This window comes from Hyperoodon ampullatus, assembly GCF_949752795.1.
Source record: "Hyperoodon ampullatus genome assembly, chromosome: 7".
NCBI classification, from domain to species: Eukaryota; Metazoa; Chordata; class Mammalia; order Artiodactyla; family Ziphiidae; genus Hyperoodon; species Hyperoodon ampullatus.
In genome coordinates this window covers 89941027-89947026 of record NC_136920.1, presented here as the reverse complement: position 1 = coordinate 89947026, position 6000 = coordinate 89941027, and positions in this window count along the sequence as shown.

The following is a 6000-nucleotide window of genomic DNA, read 5'->3' as shown; positions in this document are numbered from 1 at the left end:
TATGAGATCGACTAGGCTGTTCTATGGGGAGAGATGAGAGTAAGAGTAAGGAGGGGAGTAAGAGTAAAGGAAAGTACAGTCTGGGGGAAATTTTAAAAGAAATAATCATGTCAACCTGTTTTTCATATTGACCTTTATCTGATCATATGTAGGCCATGGGGCTTGATAAACCATAAACTAAAACTTGATAAGTGCATACACACAAAAACTTGTACCTGAATGTTCATAGCAGCTTTATTCATAATAGCCAAAAAAGTGGAAACAACCCAAATGCTCATTGACAGATGAAGGCATAAAGAACATACAGGGGAATATTATTCAGCCATAAAAAGGAAGAGAGTACTGATACATGTTACAACGTGGATGAACATTGAAGACATTTAGTTCAGTGAAAGAAGTCAGACATGAAAAGTCACAAATTGCATGCTTCCATTTATATTAAATGTCCAGAATAGTAAACCCATAGAGAAAGAAAGCAGATTAGTGGTTGCCAGGGGTTGTGAGGAGGGGGGGATGGAGAGTGTCTGCTAATGCGTGTGTAGTTTCTTTAGTTTCTTTTGAGGTGATCAAAATGTACTAAAATCAGATGATGCTGATGGTTGCACAACTCTGTGATTATACAACAATCCATGGAATTGTACACTTTAAAAGGGTGACTTTTATGATATATGATTATATCTCAATAAAGCTTTTTTAAAATAAATAAATTTATTTATTTATTTATTTATTTATTTATTTTATTTATTTATTTATCTTGCTGCTTTGGGTCTTCGTTGCTGCGTGCAGGCTTCCTCTAGTTGCGTGGAGTGGGGGCTACTCTTCATTGTGGAGCACAGGCTCTAGGTGTGCAGGCAGGCTTCAGTAGTTGTGGCGGGTGGGCTTCAGTAGTTGTGGCGCACGGGCTTAGTTGCTCCGCGGCATGTGGGATCTTCCCGGGCCAGGGCTCAAACTCGTGCCCCTAGCATTGGCAGGTGGATTCTTAACCACTGCTCCACCAGGGAAGTCCAAAGTTGTTTTTTTTTAAAGTCAATGTATTAAAAAAAAAAAAATTTGTCAAATCTCAGTTGATGCTACAGAACCAGCCAAACAGAGCCATTCCTAAAGAGCCAGCAAAGTAATGAGTAGCTATTATTTGTGTGCCTATCATGCAATGAGCTTTGATTACTATTACTGTTTATTAAAGTTTTTAATTTCATTTCATTTTTGCAATGGCCCTATAGAGTATTATTATCCTCTGTCTTAGGAAAAGAGGAAATGGACTCTAGGAGATTAATTTGTTTGAGGCTTCTACAGGTAAGTAAGGGGCAGGGCAGCATCTGACTCCACAGCCCAGGATAGCCCAGTTCACACCTGTCCGTGATAGAAACCCAGAAACCCAGGGATTCTAGCTCAGCCTAGAAACAGGACCGTCAGGGCGCTGCCAGCTTCCTTGCTGCTCACTCCTTCCTCTGCAGTAGAAGTACTTTCTCCCTAGTGGATCTTGTTTTGTTTTTGTTTTTACTACATTCTCAGCCTTCCTCAACCTTATTGCATAGATTTGTTTCCTGCTTTAGATACTGCTTGGAAATTTCCTCACCCCTAGACATCTCTAACGAAAGCTGCTTGGACTCTCAGAGCCCAACAAAAGCTCCACATGGTATTTTGCCTGCAATCAAAACTTAATGTCAGTTCAAAATGAGGTACATACAGTTGATTTCATTTATATAAACCTCTGGAAAATGCTTACTAATGTATAGTGCAGAAAGAAGATCAGTGGTTGCCTGGGGGAGGGTGTAAGGTGGAGAGGTGAAAGAGGGAGGGAGGACAAAGGGCATTAATAAACTTTTGGGGATAATCTATATGTTTGTTTCCTTGATTTCTGTGATAGTTTCATTGGTATACACATAGGTCATAGCTTATGAAAATGTACACTTTAAATACATTCATTTTATCATATGTAAATTATACTGCATCAAAGCTGTTTAAATTAAAACTTTAACAACAAAGAACAAACACAAAAAACCTTAAGGTCAGAATATGCTCTCATGTTATGAGATGCTTCACTCTGTGTCTCCCAGTCCCCATCCCCAGACTCTCCTGCTTCTGCTGAGCCATGCCATAGGACAGAAAAGGTCAGTAGATTTAGGGCCTGGTGTCCAGTCTGGCTTATAGCCCTTCCCCAAGCCCTTCCTGAACTGGACTATGGAGTGAGGTTTAAACTCATCAGAGGCTTCTCCTTGGGGCCATCTACAGAGCTGGGCATCTTTCCTCCTCCTTTTCTTTCCTCAGCAGGAAGGAAGCCTGCTTACCCACTCCCTTCGTCCATAGAACTACCTCCCACCACTCCCATCCCTCCTCCCCTTGCTTCCTTTCCCTCGGGCTGCCAGGTTGCCATGCCAATAAGGTTCCCATGGTTACTAAGAAGAGCTACTGCATTCCCATAGGCAGCACCTACCTAACAAAAGAGAAAAAGAGACCAGTATGGCCCCAAGGGAAAAAAAAAAAAGGCACCGAAGGGGTCTCAGTGCAGGGGATGTTGGAAGACAGATTTGTTTATCTTTGATGTCTACAGGCTGGACCTTGGACCAAATCCTGCTACCTCCACTCAAGTTCTCTCTTCCCTAAACCTAGGGAGAGTGGCGTCTGGCCCTAGTTCAAGTCCATTGTTTTACCTAGTGTGAGGTCCAAATAGACACCACATTGTGAAAATCATGTTAATATGTAAATACAATAATACATTCGGGCTCTTTGTCTAGCTAGGAAAATGGCAAAATACAAAACATGCTCTGCTGTCTCGACCATTGGCTATCTTGTCTGAGAATCTGCTTTTATCCTTACGGTATTCCTCCCTGGGTTGACTATTGTAGGTCACACCAGGTTGGTTTGTTTGGTTTTTATTTAAAACAAAGTTTGTTTTCTCTCAAATATAAAGCAGTGGATTTTAATATAAATTTAAAAATAAAGAAAATAAGAAAAAATCATTCACAGTTCCAAAGTCAAAATATTTATTTCTTCTCTTAAAAATATACAGGTTTGTTGTTGCTGGTTTGTCTAACAGAGTTGTAGAACATCATTTTTGAAATACAATTTAGTTTATTCAGATTTTGCTATGGTGAATTTTCTCTCTGCTTCTATCATTTGTCAAACAAAAAATGGCACTTCCTCAGAAAAACATAGTTAACTTCTGTGCCTGAAAACTGGGTAAATTTCCCTTTGAGAGATAAGAGACTTTTATCTTTGAAGATGGGGAGTTGACACCAAGATGAGTTTCCATAAACAGACCTTACTAAAATAGTCCTTATCCTCCATCATTTCCTCTTATATTTCCTAGTCACTTCCCCAGAATCTATTGTCCCTTGAAGCACAAACTCTCTTTCCTTTGTTAAAGGGTAAACTACCCCCCAAGTGTAAACACTTCTTTGAGTTTTACTTCTTTTTTGTCACCTCCCCTGCACATGAACATTTATAAAAATAAAGTGCCTTGGGACTTCCCTGGTGGTGCAGTGGTTAAGGACCCACCTGTCAATGCAGAGGACATGGGTTCGATCCCTGGACCGGGAAGATCCCACATGCCGCAGAGCAACTAAGCCCATGTGCCACAACTACTGAGCCTGCGTGCTACAACTACTGAAGTCCGTGTGCCTAGAGTTTGTGCTCCACAACAAGAGAAGCCAACGCAATGAGAAGCCCGCGCACCGCAACAAAGAGTAGCCCCCATTCTCCACAACTAGAGAAAGCCCGTGTGTAGCAACGAAGACCAAACACAACCAAAAATAAAAATGAAAAAAAAAATTAAGTACCTTTTCTCCTGTTATTTATTCTTTTGTCAGTTTAATTCTCAGGCTCCAGGCACTGAACTTAAAAGAGTAGAGGAGGGCTTCCCTGGTGGCACAGTGGTTGAGACTCCACCTGCCGAGGCAGGGGACACGGGTTCGTGCCCCGGTCTGGGAAGATCCCACATGCCACGGAGCGGCTGGGCCTGTGAGCCATGGCTGCTGAGCCTGCGCGTCCGGAGCCTGTGCTCCACAACGGGAGAGGCCACAACAGTGAGAGGCCCGTGTACCGCAAAAAAAAAAAAAAAAAAAAAAGTAGAGGAAAAATTTCCTCCCTGACACACCCATGATCATAGCAGAATTATTCATAATAGACAAGGGTAAACAACCCAGTGTCCAACAATGGATGAATAGATAAACAAAATGTAGTGTATACGTACAATGGAATAGGAATCTTATTGAGCCTTGAAAAAAAAAGGAAATTCTGACACATGCTATAACATAGACGAACCTTGAAGACATTGCGTTATGCGAAATAAACAAGTCACAGACAAATTCTGAGGTTTCTAGATTAAATTCACAGAAACAGAAAGCAGGATGGTGGTTGCCAGGGGCTAGGGAGAGGGGGAAATGAGGAGTTGTTTAATGAGTGTAAAGTTTCAGTTTATAAGATGAAAAATTTCTGAATATGGGTTGCACACCAATGTGAATATACTTAACAGTATGGAACTTCACACTTAAAATTGGTTAATATGGTAAATTCTATGTGTGTTTTACCACAATTTAAAAAACACAAAGCAGAGCTTCCCTGGTGGCGCAGGGGTTGAGAGTCCGCCTGCCGATGCAGGGGACACGGGTTCGTGCCCCGGTCCGGGAAGATCCCACATGCCGCGGAGCGGCTGGGCCCGTGAGCCATGGCCGCTGAGCCTGCGTGACCGGAGCCTGTGCTCCGCAACGGGAGAGGCCACAACAGTGAGAGGCCTGCATACCGAACAAAAAAAAAAAAAAAAAAAAAAAGAACTGTCTTGCATTTGTTTCCCTAAAAGCCCTTTTGTCTTTCTTAAAACAAAACAAACCCCAAAACACCAAACCTTTTGTACTTCCCATAGAAGCTCTCTTTCTCTCCTTTCTCCTTCCTCTATTAAATTGATATATAAACCTCTACCCACAGCAGTTCAGAGAGCCTCTTCATCTGAACGGTCCTGTATGCCTATGAATAAGACTTGTTTTCCTTTCTCCTGTTCATCTATTGTTAATTCAAAGTCCCCCATTATTGAACCTAAATTAGTAGAGGGAAAGGTTTTTCTCCCAACAGAGGGGATGGGGAGAGTTGGAGGAAAATGGGGAGTGACTCCTAACAGGTAGAGGGTTTATTTGGGGGGTTAGTGAAAATGTCCTAAAATTGTGATGACGGTTGCACAACTCTGTGAAGTTACTAAAAACCATTGTATTGTACACTTTAAATAGGTGAATTGTATGGTATGGGAATTATATCTCAATAAAGCTGTTTTTAAAAAAGATCCTTTAAATCTCTGCTCTCAATCCTCACCCTGCTTTTTCTACCATTCCTAGTCTGTCATGATTTTTACTCAGTCTTACCCAATCAAGTCCCCAAGTATGGAAAGAATTGCCTTGAACCAAGCTTCGAATTCTCAATAAATTTTGACTTAACCTTTCCCTCTAAGATACTGTGGAAGTTCTGTCCAGGTGGTATTCTCCCTTACTGTCCTAAGCAATAAACTCATCTTTGCCCTGTTGACAGAAGAGGTTGGTTTGGGAGTAAACTTGTGTGTGTGTGTGTGTGTGTGTGTGTGTGTGAGTGTGTGTATGTAAAATATACATGACATAAAATTTGCCATTTTAACCCTTTTTGAGAGTACAGTTCAATGGCATTAAGTACACTCATGTAACTGTTGCAGTGGCACTAAGTACACTCATGTTACTGTTGCAATGGCATTAAGTACACTCACGTTACTGTTTCAGTCATCACCACCGTCCACCTCAACAACATTTTCATCATCCCAAGCTGAAACTTCATAACCATTAAACAATAATTCCCCAGCCTCCCCCTGTCCCCAGCCCCTGGTAACGACTATTGTGCTTTCTGTCTCTATTCTAGGGACCTCATATGAGTAGAATTATACAATATTTATCCTCTTGTGTTGGCTTCTTTCACTTAGCATAATGTTTTCAAGGTTCATCCGTGCAGCACGTGTCAGAATTTCATTCCATACGCCCCTCAGTTCAC